Genomic DNA, 14173 nt, shown 5'->3' on the forward strand with positions numbered 1-14173 from the left:
GACCACCGTTACAGTATCTCTCCTCTGTTGCTTTTCAAGTGTCGATGATGCTTACTATCGAGTATCTCACACGGATCGAAGAAACAGTAGCTGATCATTTGGAAATACCCCGTTTCTTTACGTTTTCAACATAGCTCTTTTAATATTCCTGTTATATAAACTGCCAAGAATTATGCGATTGACGCGATTGACGCGGATTTTATACGAGACGTTAAATTATGTAAAATCAATCGAGATCAGTTTCGATTATACATTCAATGTAGTTTTTGTATATTCAACTACTTATATCGCATCGAGAATGAAGAGAAAAAATTCAACATAATGATTAACGTAAAAAATTAATTTGATAAATTTCGAAAAAAAAATTTTTTTTTCAGGATTTAGTTCTTTAAATACTTATTATTTTTTAGCGATCTAATTTAGACATAATTGACATTCATTGGTTGAATCACGAGAATTTCGTGATTCATTAGCTTTTTCTTGAATGTACTGCGGACTCGATATAATGCACGTAATATTAAAAATTAAGAACCTGTGACCAAGAAAATTGCCATTTTCAATAAATCAAGTGGACATTAAATATTGAATCAAATTAATAAACAAAGCTATAAAAACATTAATATATGTATGTTGAAAAACGGCTATTAAGAACGGTCGAGGCGTAAAAACAAAAACAAATATTTCTCTTTAAACCAATAGACAATATATATTGCTTCAAATTCTTCAATTAAATTTTTGAAGAATTTAAAGCAATAAAAGTATTGTCTATTGGTTCAAACAGAAATATTTGTTTTTGTTTTTGCACCTTGATCTGCCCCTGCTCTTAATAGTCGTTTTTCAATATACATATACATCAAATCATCGATTTTCTAATAGTCATCGGATAAAATAGATATATACTTTTTATAATTTTTTATAATTTTAATGCATTTTCATATTCTCAACATATTCTCTGTCAATAGAAATTAAAATCGTCTTTCATGGACGTCGAACTTGAAAATGGCAGTTCTTTTTTTCCGAAACACCGGCAGATATCTAGCGATTTTTCGGAAAGCGCTGTTTACACGGAAGATAGACGCATAGATTAACAAGAGAGTGAATTAAGATCCGACGAAACGTTCGCGCACTTGTGTGCTGCGCACGGCGATGCGCTCCGGGAGTACGCGTGAAATCCAGACACCTCTCCGTAATATTATCAGGAAGCGATCGCCGCGCATGTACATCGGTTGCGCATTGTTACACATAACTTCTTTCCATCCGCTGTGTTGTAATACGCGATCCGCGCGTTTCGAACTACGACGACCGCGTACTTTGCATTCCTCACATACATCGACTCGCTTGGTGCACGAGCTCATTGCAACTCGCTGTCACACACGAGCACACACACAAACTTACAAACATACACACATACACACATACCTACATACACACGAACCATACACGGACCGAAACGTTAACGTGCTCCACTGCGAGCTGGAGCGCGTGTTGTTCATCTACGTATATGTGTACGAGTTACCGTATTTTCTTAATTACCACATGATCGAATAGCACATAGGTAAACGTTCGTTCTGTCTTTATTCTTTACTTCTTATTATTACTTTAATTATTATTATCTTCTCTTTTCTACCAATCTTATTATTTTCATCATTATTATTGTATTATTATTATCATTTTATTATTCTCTTATTATTATTATTCTTTTGTTTTCTATTGTTAAGTGTTTCGGGACTCTTTCTCTCGCAGCTCTTGATCGTTACATCGAATTCCGTAATAGGGATAGTGAGCATAAAAAAGCGAAAATCATTGAGCGGGAGGAAGTAGTCGGAGATACGTCATTTTTTTTTATTAGCGAGTAAAGAGGTGAACGCGTGCACGGGGAAGGATGATATTTTTTTTTAGTACAAATATGCGTGTGCGAGAGACAAGCGGGACTGAAGGAGAAGCGAAGAAAGAGATATATGTATATAAGAGATATATATACACATACATATAATACAAATAAATATATATTTTTGTACCCTTTATTCCTCGACGGTTCGATAATCAGGAGAAACTCGCGTGAGCTCATCTCTACGTCATATATATCTCTCTCTCTTTCTCTCCTTGTCATGATCCTCATGACCTTTCTCTATTGGAACGCAACGATCCGTAGACCGATAAGAGTTCGTTACTTGAGGTCACGTTTGGAAAAGCGCGTCAATAATTTTCTATTGTTAAAATCGTGAATCGCCGCGATTGTCGCCGTACCCGTCTGAACGTTACCCCGACTAAGATCTAGGATGTTAGTCTCAGCTTTCTAATTCCGAAAAAGCTCTTAAATTAATTTTTCCTTCCGCTCCCGTGCGAGTCGTAGGTAAAGCGTAGCTGTTTGTTTTTCTTTTTTTTTGTAATAAAAATGGCAAGTGCAAAAAAAAAATAAAAAAAATATATAAAACTGCTGTTGAGCTATATCCTTTTTGTGTCCTGTCACCTTCTTTACTTTCGCTTTTTTTATATTAGCCTTCAAGAACGTAATATATGTAAATATTTCGCCATCCGTGAACGACTTTCTGTATAATTGAGTCATTTCTAAATGCTTTTTCTGCTCTCTTTCCTTTTGTCCTGCTGTTCCCTTGAGGTTTTTCCAAAAAGAGCGAGAAAGAGCCTCTTTTATTTTCTTGTTCTTTTATTTTCGATGTATGTATTACACCCAATAAAATGATCCTTTTCATCTTTGCACAGTTTGTATAGATAATGTAACAATGTGTGGCGCAAGCAGAGTTGTATCAGACATATTCCTCGCTCTTTCCACGCGATATAAGTATAGCAGAATCTTTTTCAAGATGCAGACTGTCTATCTATAGAAACGAAGATATTTCCATAGGTCAGGAACGTATTTACAGACTTATTCGAGTTACTCGTAATTATTAGTTACACAAAGTTAGATAAAAAGAGAGAGAGGAGAGAAAGACGACGATTAGCCTTAACCTTTAATAGAAAATTATAAGCTCTAAGATGATGCCTCGACTGTGATGGCGTTCTAGCATCTTGCAATTCATTGCTTCATCGTTCTTTTAATTACCACGACGATTATTAAGATTCTCGTGTGTCGCGGTTCAACCCTCTCTTCTCGAGGCAGCAACAGCTACGAGAAGCGCTGTCGCTGCGAGCACCAACATCCAACACCGGCACTAATCGCGAGATATCGAGAGGATCGGCGGCACGTGGCACGCACATCTCTTTTGTTTTTGCAGACCTCCAGGCGACTCGGCACTAGGTTACTGGATTCTCTTCTCAGGTTGCCTGCTCTTCCCCTTCTGCCTTCTTGTCCCCACCATTGCTATCCAATGCAGAACCGCTGGCTCTCTTCCCTTCGATTCCTCTCCCGCATGTGGACGTAGGCAATCTAAGGTATCCCAGATACGAGATGATGCAGTTTCGTCTGCATCAAGTCGACACGCGGTGTCGAGATATTGAGATTAATATACATCATGCGTTTTTGAGCTGCTTTTTTTACCTCTGTCTCTGTTAATTTTTTTTCTCGGCTGCGATGTGATCGAGAATTAATAACAAGAGTTAATAACGTGGAAATGAGCTTTTCTAATATTCGCATAACAAACTGAGACGTTCATATAATTACGTTTGCGTTCGCTAAAGAAGTGATTGACGTATACAGAACCTTTGATCTTGATTCGAATAACAAACTCTCGGAAGACTTCTGCTTCTGTTGCGGTCTTTTAACATTTAACATCAAAGTTGACCTAAACTTGAATTTTATTGAAATTATAAATACAGTTTCGTTATATAATTTTATTCTTGAAATTTAGTTTGCAGACATTCTTTCATTTTTAATCATTCATAATTGAAAATACGAAAACTAGCCGATTCTATCGACCCTCGGATTCTAAATTGGTCTAAAAAATTTCTTTTACTAAAATTAAGGCTGCAGAAGTTTTGGGATAATACACATATTTATCGTGTTAGACAATACTTGCATCCCGAAATATTGAACAACAGAGTGATAGGAAAACAGCGGACATAAAATTGCAATTGTTTGTAATATATTTTACAGCATTATTTAGAAGCAGATCTCTTCAAATAGCTAGTATAAAATTAGTCATAATCGTCGTACAGAATGCAGTAATGCACGATTGTTGAGCAGCCAAAGTCGAGGTCACTTGCAGTACTTTTTACAAAGAAACTATGATTACAGGATAATAAAGTTTTTTCTCAATCGCGATGAGAAACGATTACTTCGCTCAGATATATTTGTATTTTATTAATGGATCTCTCTATACACTGCATAATTGCATGTTTATGTAAATTGTTTTTATTGTAATCTTAAGCAGCAAGTATAAAATTTATCACAATTATATTCTAACTTATAAAAGTTTCTATAAAGTCTTAATGTACGTGCACTAACAATAAGCTAAGAAAATTAATAGTTAAGAATTTATTAATTTTATAGAAGAATTAAAGACAAATATATTCACAGATAAATCTCAATATATTATACGAGAGTTATTACAAATTCAATTAGTCACAGTATGTCTTGACCTTAAGTGAATCAATATCCTAGCTAGAATCGTTTTTTCGTTTGTGGTCATGCTGTGTTTCTATATAATTCACGTTCACGGTCATGCTCCATTTCTTTACACATATTTCACGTTCGGTCTCGTTTTTTCTCATGATATAATATATGATCTACTTTTAAGCCGCATCAGTTAAACTTGATTTTTTCATGATACCATTATAAGATCCCATAAAGAAAAAATCTTAGACGATCTCATGACCTCGAAAAACAGCGAGAAGTATCGTAAACGCATAAATTATTATAAAGAGAAAAAATATTCTAAAGCAACAAAATTTGCAAAATTATTAAATTACGGTTCAACCTTGTACATTTTTGAGCGACCATTGCGTCGCTCTCTTTTTTCTCAAAGAAAATTCTGCATGAACGAATAGTTTATAAGATAAATGAACTTTTTGTTCTAGTTGATTTGTTGCCTCACACACAGTGTCATTTATAGCTATAGTAATAAAGAAAGATATATGGGGAGCAACTACATAAAAATATATAAGTACCCAAACACTGATCAATCATTGTAAATTTCTATCTTTTGTAAATTTTTTAATTTTAGTTCTAGAGGATTAATCATATGAAGCTTACATATTAGATATATGATATTTATATAGAAAATAATGTAATCTCAGTTATAAAACATTAAGAATTTCATTAAAAAGATAGCTATAAATTGATCACTAAATTAATTTCAAAGAATTCAAAAGTTTTCAAAGTCGTCAAAACGAATACATTATAAAATTATCAGTATTATGGATAAGTTTGACCGCCGTTTTGAAATGCATGAAAATGGATTGCACGTTTGTCGAAGAAAAATAATTTATATAAATAAATTTCAATCTTTTTCAAAAAACTAATTTTACAACTTTTTAGAATATCGTAAAATTTGTAGCTTTTGCGAAAAGATTTTTTGAAATTTGTTCACTCCAGGAGATTAATTTGTCAAGACGAGAACAAAACAATAACCAATTGTCGCGCGCGCGCGCACACACACACACACACACATACGCAAGTATTTGTGGACAATGTGCTTGCATTGACGGCGGTCAAATACTTCCACAATATGATGATTTTATAGCATTTTCATTTTAACCTGAAAACTTTTGTGTTCCTTTGAATAGCGCATTGGGTGTTCCTTTCTTGCCTAGAACTTGCAGTTATTATAATGTCTATGTCTTCATTAGTATTATGCGCACAAACATTTTCATTCTTGTAAAATCTAGCATGACAATTTTATCTAGTTGTTTCAAGAAAAATTTAACAACATAGCACGTAACAACGAGCACGCGACTCACTTTTCCTAATTCTGTATAATACACTGATAAATGTATTATAGAAATGACGTTATTTGTATTATCTAAATAATAACATTAAACACATTTACAGAGCATTGTAAAATTCAAAAACCTAATGCAAAGCCTTTTCTACTTTAATCAAGACTTGAGGAACTGGAATCGAGATTCTTGTTGCCTAAATTAAAATTTTTCTTAAAGTAAGCATAAACAGGTATAACCCAAGAATGTTAATTAGAATCACTGGAAATTATTTTTTACATAATTGTACTAAACGCTCTAATGTCAACTTTACACTCTGTTCTCAAACGTAATATGAATAGATAGTCATAAAAAACATGATTTCCCAGACACATCGAAATACGAGTATCATCGAATACAATATAGTAAATTAGTTTCTCGTATATTAATTGTTTTTTGCATTTTTTTGTTCTTTATTAATGTCTTATTTGATGTTAACGTTATGCCGCAAGCGAGCAATCTTTGATTGAAACATATCAGTTCGTGTAATTGATATTATGGACTCGTTGAGAGAAACTGTTTCATTATGCATTTAGTAGATGTCTTTAAATTATTATTATTTATATATTTAAATTATTTATAAGTATAACAGAACTTATTGAAAATAATAGATTCTTTAATAGATAATTTTAAATAAAGATAATTTTACACCAAAGTTTAGAATGTAATTTAAATTTTAAAAGAGATTTTTAAAAATATGCATAATGACAAAAAACATTCTTTAAAAAATATTGCATATCTACAATTTGATATTATTGATAACTGTGGTATATCATAAGTATATTGCTATATCGAATCTCTTTGTATAGAAGAAGCGGTTCTCTCGTCATCGAAGACAACTGTGAGAACGATCGAGTCCTTGGAAACGATCCCCGTTTCCGAAACGCGGAAGCTGCGCGTAGATTACACGCGGAGACCACAGTTAGACGAGGGTTGTGAAGAGGTGGGAGAAAGAAAAAAACGGAACGCGCCGTCGTCGCTTAAGGGGCAGCTTGCCGACGAGCTGACCTAACGGGACTATCGTAACCGCCCCTCGCACCGTGGTAGAGGATTAAAAAACCGTGATGAAAAAGAAAAAAAAAAGATTCGGCGGTACCCTCAACCCTTCCGCATACCAGTTAATCGCGAGCCATTTGGAAAGCACCTTTCTCTGATCCAATTCCTGGCAACCTCTTTCTCTGCTTTCTCCGCTGGTCCACGCATCGCCCCTATCCCCAGATTCAAGGGGGGATCATCGATTTTTTTCAACTTCTTCCACCGCCGCCTCCTTACACAAACCGCTTCTTCCAGATCGCGGCCAGACCACTCGAGAAAGAGACTACTCTTCCTTCACCAGGTGCCTGAAATTTCGCCAGCTGTGTGCTCCTCGTCACTTCCTGCTCCAAGAATCAATCGTCTTGAAAATGTCTTAAACGCTGTGAAACTTTTTAGTTCTCTGCAGCGCTTCGCGTTGTCTAATCGATTTACTTTCATTCGATATAATTTAGATATACCTATAGAAATCAACAATCCATCATTAATAATGAAAGAATATAAAAACGTGGATATAATATATGGATATATGAAGTTTTTATAAAAAAAACGATTTTTATATAAATAAAAAATTTATGATTTGAATAATGAAACAGGATTAATTATATTTAACGCGACAACGAATATACTAAATTAGCGAAACGCAAACAAATAATGACAGCGTAATATTCTAAAGCGGTATATATGCGTCGATTACATTAATCCGAGGGTCTCAATCGACGCTCATGGCCACGAAGTTGCGAGATAGCTGACGTGAAGGATGTTGATCAATATTAAAACATCATCTTATGCGTCTCATCCAAATATGGCACGCGCCTTATGTTAATTCGTAATAATTACACGCGTGTGGTTAAAACCGGATTTCACAACTTGCACACTGTATTCATCAGTTTGATACATCAGTATTTTCTTTCGATTCGCATAAACGATGACATTATTTCACGAATGAAATATAAATAAAATTTTCATAATAAACACATCCTTATTTCTGAATATACATCTAAAGGAAATGAACACGTGTCGCTTGAAGAAGATTTATTCTCTCCGGTTTCTTCTATTACAATATATCACAATTATTAAATAGAGATGTTTATTATGGATTTATTGATGTCAAATTATTTTTATATGCAACACACAATTTTACGCTTTATGTGCAATTTATATTTAAATATTTTTTGAATAAAAATTTTATATTATCGCCATATCTTCAAATTGCTTTCTTCTGAAAATGCGGGATTAGAACGTATTTCATCTTTGATATATGATCTAAAATCTCTTCTAATTCCTTATTTTCTCTTTATTCACAATAAAACATTAATGTAACCGCAACTCATTTATCTTCCCTCGAACAACTAATGAGTGTCTTTCGTATCACTTTCGGTTTTAAGGAAGCCTCCTACCGCGTCCGAATGCAGGAATGTATAAAATCCGTGACGGCACCACGTAGGAATCCTCCTTTCGAATCCTCGAAGAGCGAGGACGACGAAGAAGGCTCAAAGGTTGCTGCTCGCATCTGCTGCCTCATAAGATGGCAATTCTATCACCGAATCAATTGATAGAAAGATAAAACTAATTGTTGCACGGATCTCTGTGTCTATCTTTCTCTCTCTTACGATATTCGCTCGTATTTTTATTCCCTCTCTTTCTCCACTGTCTAAACCGCAGATAATATGCGACGGATGCGCGCCGCGAGCGGGCTCACTGACCCTTGAAAATATGCGGATAAACGGAGGAATCCTCCAGTACCTCCTAAGCACCTCGACATTTCATGACGCACCGATGCACGAGCGCGATGCGCGTTTTAATCGTCAAGATACGAGCGATATTGTACAGTGATCTCATGCCGTTTAATATCCCTTACTAATTTGCGCGCGTCACAATTATAGAAAACGTGGCGAACAAAATAATCGGCCGTCCGAGTGCAACGTATTCTCGATCCCCATCATCTCGCAACGAGAGAGAACGATCTCAGATCTTCTTCCGGATCACAAATGAAGACGTCCGCGCGAGCGCCTTCTTTAAATAACAGTTCGCGATTTATTCGTCCGATTAATTTGCCCGACCAACTAGAGCGATGCATTCACGATGAAGATTCACTTACGATTCGTAATTTATCATCGGCGAACATGGGACCGGGGATCGACGCGCGTTCGTCAAAGTCGAGTTGAACTCGATGAACCGAGCCCATGGACTCCCGTATATTACCCTGGTGGTCCACGGAAGGAGGGAGGAGAGAATAAGAGATTACATGTAGCAAACACGAAGTCCATTGATCGGCCGGTGGCGCAAATACACGGTCATCCCTAATCGTGCGTATCGCCGCGTCTAGACATTCCCGATTAGCGGGAGGCATCGATGGTCATTCATTAATTCATTTCGGCGCCGATTCGTTCGCCCTTTGTGCGCTTGTTTGTTTAATGATATTTATAAACGAAATAATTCTTCTATGAAATTTGTACACACTACTTTAATTTTTCTTCTCCAGCGATTTTTATATTCTAGCTCTATGGTAATTAATTATTGGAAATAAATCAAACGATAAACATATTATAATTTCATTCGCAGATTTTTCGATCGCACCAATTTAATTACGTAAATCGAAGGTCATGATAGACCTTCGTGAAAAATTCCATCGACTCAATAACTCACGGCGCGTTCATTTGAAAGAAGGACCCGACAAAAGGCATAAGAGAATCGAATCTAGAGAAAGAATCGAGCAGCCTGCATCGCTGTTCTTTTTCGCGGCAAGGACGACGCCGACAAGGCGCTCCTTTTCACTGCGAGATAGAGTGCATTTAGGCGGTTTGCTCGTTTGCTCGTGTGCTAAGGTCGTTACTTATATCAAGGAGCAAGTAAATTTTGTGTCGACCGCTTTCGATACTAATCGCGCGCGGTCCTGATGAGGGAAGTCGTCCGAACAACAATGTACCGCTCATTTTGAATTCTCGCGCATCCATCGTCCATCTCCATTCAGATAGCGATCGTGACTTTGCTCGGGAAACCTTCGAGAAAATTGACACGCGTTTTCATCCCACCGTGCTATTTGTAAAAACACGAGAGAGCCTTTGGGGGAGAGAGATTGCACGCTCTTTATGACCAACCCTTCGGCCCAAAATTTATTGATGCACGAAGAGATGCATCGAAAGAGAATAGAATCGTTAGCGGCTGCCAAAATAAATAACTTAAATCGCTCTCGTCCACTTTTACCTGTCTCTTGAAAGATGTGCACCTTTCTTTCACAGATCCCACTATCCAGACACACTCGTCCTGTTTCAAGCTTTCTCTCTCTCTCTCTCTCTCTCTTCAGTTTGCTATCGGCGGTATTAGATCTAGCGGGCGAAATATTGGCCGTGAAGTCGACGGCCAATTTTGCTGCACCTGTTACGTGGCATGAAAGAAACACGTTCGAAAGTGTTTTTCTCTTAGAGAAAAATTCACTGTTGGACGCACGAAATGCCACGTCGTACCGGGATTAAATGTCGTTCTGTACTATGTAATTGCAATAATATTATCCGGAGAAACCGCATAATGTTTCTCTATACACACATATTATATCTACTTTGCTTTATTTGCAAGCTGACTTTCTAACGTTTCTTTTTACAATATAAAAATTATTTAAAATAAAATGTTATAAAACTTTAAAAGCGTTAATATCTGATATTTGATTATTTTGTTTTTTTAAGAGACATGAGATTCCACATTGTTGATAAAATATTATATATTAGTCCAATATTAGACACCTTAACTATTAAATAATAAAATTCAAAATCTAGATAATATAGGTTTAATGATAAAACCTTTCTCTCTATATAAGAAATAAAATATAATACAATCAAGTACACAAAAAATATCTGAATTTATAAATTCTTAAAAATGAATCTTTTAAATAAAATAAAGAAACACTTTTATATATATACGATTTATATAAAAGACTCTCTCTGAGTGTCTCTTGTTTTAATTATTTAAATAAAAGGAACAATAGAAACTACACCAACGTTATAATCGCGTGTGTGAGTAACTAAAAATGAATGAAATAAATGTACAAGTAATAAAAATGAATGAAATAAATAGATAACTCAATTGAGACATAAATCACGTATGCGCGATAAAAAAATCGATGACAGATAGACACTAGAACAACACAAGCGCGCACTTCTTCGGTTTTATGTTAAAAAAAATGATATAAAAAAATAATATAAAGTTTGTTTAAACTCGATTAAATTTTTTCACAGAAATTAGCTGATTAAAGCATTAATTTGCTAATTAAATTTTAAAATAATAATATGTTAAAAAATTAAAATAGTAATATGTTGTAAATAATATATTATAATATCTTATTCTCGATTAATATTTTTTGACAGAAATCAGCTGATAACTGTCAAAAATATTAATCGAGTTTCAAGTATCATAACATATTATTTAAAACATATTATTTTAATTTTTATAACATATTATTATTTTAAAAATTAATTTGCACAAATTAACGCTTTAATCAGCTGATTTCTGTCAAAAAATATTAATAAAGCGAAAATTTGCTAATTAAATATTTTAGCTTACATATTTATATTGTGTACGTTATAATGCGAAATAATAAGATTATTCTAATATGTGTATATATTTTATTTGTTACAGGTAGCATTGCGATACACAGTGCGATTTATGCGTCGTGTCGGGAGTGCAACTCCGCTATTGTACGTGTCGGTGAGTGAGAAATTGTTTATTTTATGACTAAAACTTTTTATAAAACGAAAGAATATGGTTTAAACTCTAGGAAAATTCTTCTATTTCTTTTCGAAAATCGAAGTTCTATATTTCTCACAATGCGAAATTATATTTAATTATGAAAAATATATAATGTATAATATAAGAATAAATATAAAAATGTGTATAAGAAAAAATACATAAAGAAATAAATATCGCTTGTAAATACATCGCAACGGAACGATAATTTATAATTCTCATACTTTATTCGATTAATATAGATTTAAATATGATATATATGATGAAAGTTCTAAAAAAATTCTAAAAAATTCTTCCTAAATGAAACAAAATACAAGAGTCAATATTCCTAATATATCATATATTTTGAAATAAAAATAGAAATTATAATTGTCACTAGAGTAAAGTAGAAAATATCTAGACAATGTTGCAGTCGATTACGATTTACTTGCTATGTCGAAGGTCATGTTAGATGTAACTGTTCCTGACTTATAGAACATTTCTGCGAAAGAATAACATTAAAAGGCGTCTATTAAGAAAAATTCGCGGCATTAATTCGCATATGTACTATTAAATGTCACATCACGCGATTAAATATTACCGTGTTGTACAAAAGAATAATATTATTTAAACTAGTTGTATAATTATGATAATTATAAAACCAGGCTTCTTTGATATGCAGCAGATACACGTGAAATTTACACGCCTAATTAAAATTCAATCAGTCACGCGCATTATAAACATATTTTCTATAAAAAACACATTGTTTAACGAACGAGCTAAACGAGCATGTACAAAATTGGAAAATTCACCGACAAACTACATAATGCTGCATACCTAATGCATTTGCCGAGTGTCGAGAGGCATCGAGTATCAATTTCGCGTTACATAATCAAGAGGAAAGAGAAGTGGGAGGCGCGAGAGAAAGAGAGAGACGAATATAATCGAAGTGCGGTCCCGTATACCCGAGCTAATCCACACAAACTTTCTTATTCCGCCCTGTAGTCTCGCTTCCGGTTGTGTAACAGGCGCCTACGCTGCACATTGCATCTATCGCGTGTGTGTATGTATCGTCCTCTTCTCTTCCGCACTCGACACCCTCGTTGCACGCTGTATATATACTTCTCACAAAAGATCGTCAGTTTTATATATATATACGAGCTTTTTTAATAGAAGCCATATAAAAAGGGAAACAGAGGGTATAGAAGGGGGAAAGAGAGAAAGAACCCACGCAGCTTGACGATGGTTCGACAAACGCAGGCAGTTTTTCAGTTGCTCGGCCCGACTGTCCATATACCAGAAACAGGGAATACGAATGCAGGAAGTAACATATCCTGTGAGAGTGATCGCTTAAGCGTCGTCTGCGATATGCAGACATGCTCGTCTAGATCAATCAGTTTGATCACCTGCATAACGTGTATGCGTCTCTTCCTAATGTTTTCAATCCTAGAACAATAGAACTCCCAAAGAAATCGGGAGAGAATTTAATTGTATAAATCTTGCAGAGGCTGCGCGCGAATACTTCATGCACAACGATGCATCGCGCAACGCGTATCGAAGTGAATGCCATCGTTAAGTATCTGCTGCGTTTCCCGCCGGTGTGGTTTTCTCGCGTGAGAAAAGCGCTCCCATAAATTGCAAATCGCCCGCGAAACTGGAGCGCGTTTCTTCTCTCTCGCTTCCTCTTCTCTCCTAATCTCCCTTTTTTTCAGCGGTGTAAAAAAATTTAGCAGCTGGAAAAATCAATCGTGCAAAAATCAGTCTTAATTGACGTAATCAGATCCCTCGCAAAACTATGCAATATGATTAGCCACGTTGTTATTCACAGATCTGCGTAATTCGGAATCGTAAATGAGTCGGGTATGAACCGAGAAAGATTGAGCGCGGTTCTGGCCGACCGTGAGAATGTGGTCACACAAAAGAATCTTGAGATCGCTTTCTTCGGAGAGTTTCGGGTCATAATAAGGGCGATTGCGCCGGGAACAGGATATTTTCTGGGAAGGGTTAAGGAAAATATGCCCTGCTGACAGGTATATAACGCATTTATCATGTACAAGTTTCAAGGCGGATAATCAATGGGCAAATTTATTTTATAGAAAAAAATAGAAAAAATTTATTTTATCGTACCTAAGAAGAAAGAAAGAATGTGCACGATATAAATTATTTATGTCAAATTAAATCAGTTATGACTTATTTCAATTAATTAATTAATTTTCTTTTCTTTACTTTATTATAAACTTAATTAATTTTATTTTTATATTAAATTGATTTTAATTATTTGAGTAAATAATTTGGCAAAAATATAATGCAACATATAGACAAGTATATGATTCGCAAGAAATGATTATCCGTTAATTAAGACCGATTTTTCTGGCTGCTTAATTTTTTCTACACTATATACACATACACACTACATACACACATTATCTAACGAGATGGAGAAAAATCGATTATGTTTTACGACACGGAAATGCAATCAAAGGTGTGTATTTGATAGAAAGTCGTAATCTAATGGTACCAATCTAATGGTACCAATCATTGCGCGTAT

At 34.9% G+C, this 14173-nt stretch overlaps 1 long non-coding RNA gene across 1 annotated transcript in view; it reads left to right on the forward strand.

The window, feature by feature from the left end:
- The window catches only part of LOC145939572 (uncharacterized), a 47711-nt gene extending 36016 nt beyond the window's left edge, over window positions 1-11695 (forward strand). Inside the window, exon 5 of the long non-coding RNA XR_014425847.1 lies at window positions 11539-11695. This is a non-coding gene — a long non-coding RNA (uncharacterized LOC145939572). The remainder of the gene's footprint in view (window positions 1-11538) is intronic.
- The last annotated feature ends 2478 nt before the right edge of the window (window positions 11696-14173 follow it).

The sequence above is a fragment of the Prenolepis imparis genome, unplaced genomic scaffold (genome assembly GCF_030444845.1).
Source record: "Prenolepis imparis isolate NDT839.2.m4 unplaced genomic scaffold, iyPreImpa1.0 SCAF_8, whole genome shotgun sequence".
Lineage (NCBI taxonomy): Eukaryota > Metazoa > Arthropoda > Insecta > Hymenoptera > Formicidae > Prenolepis > Prenolepis imparis.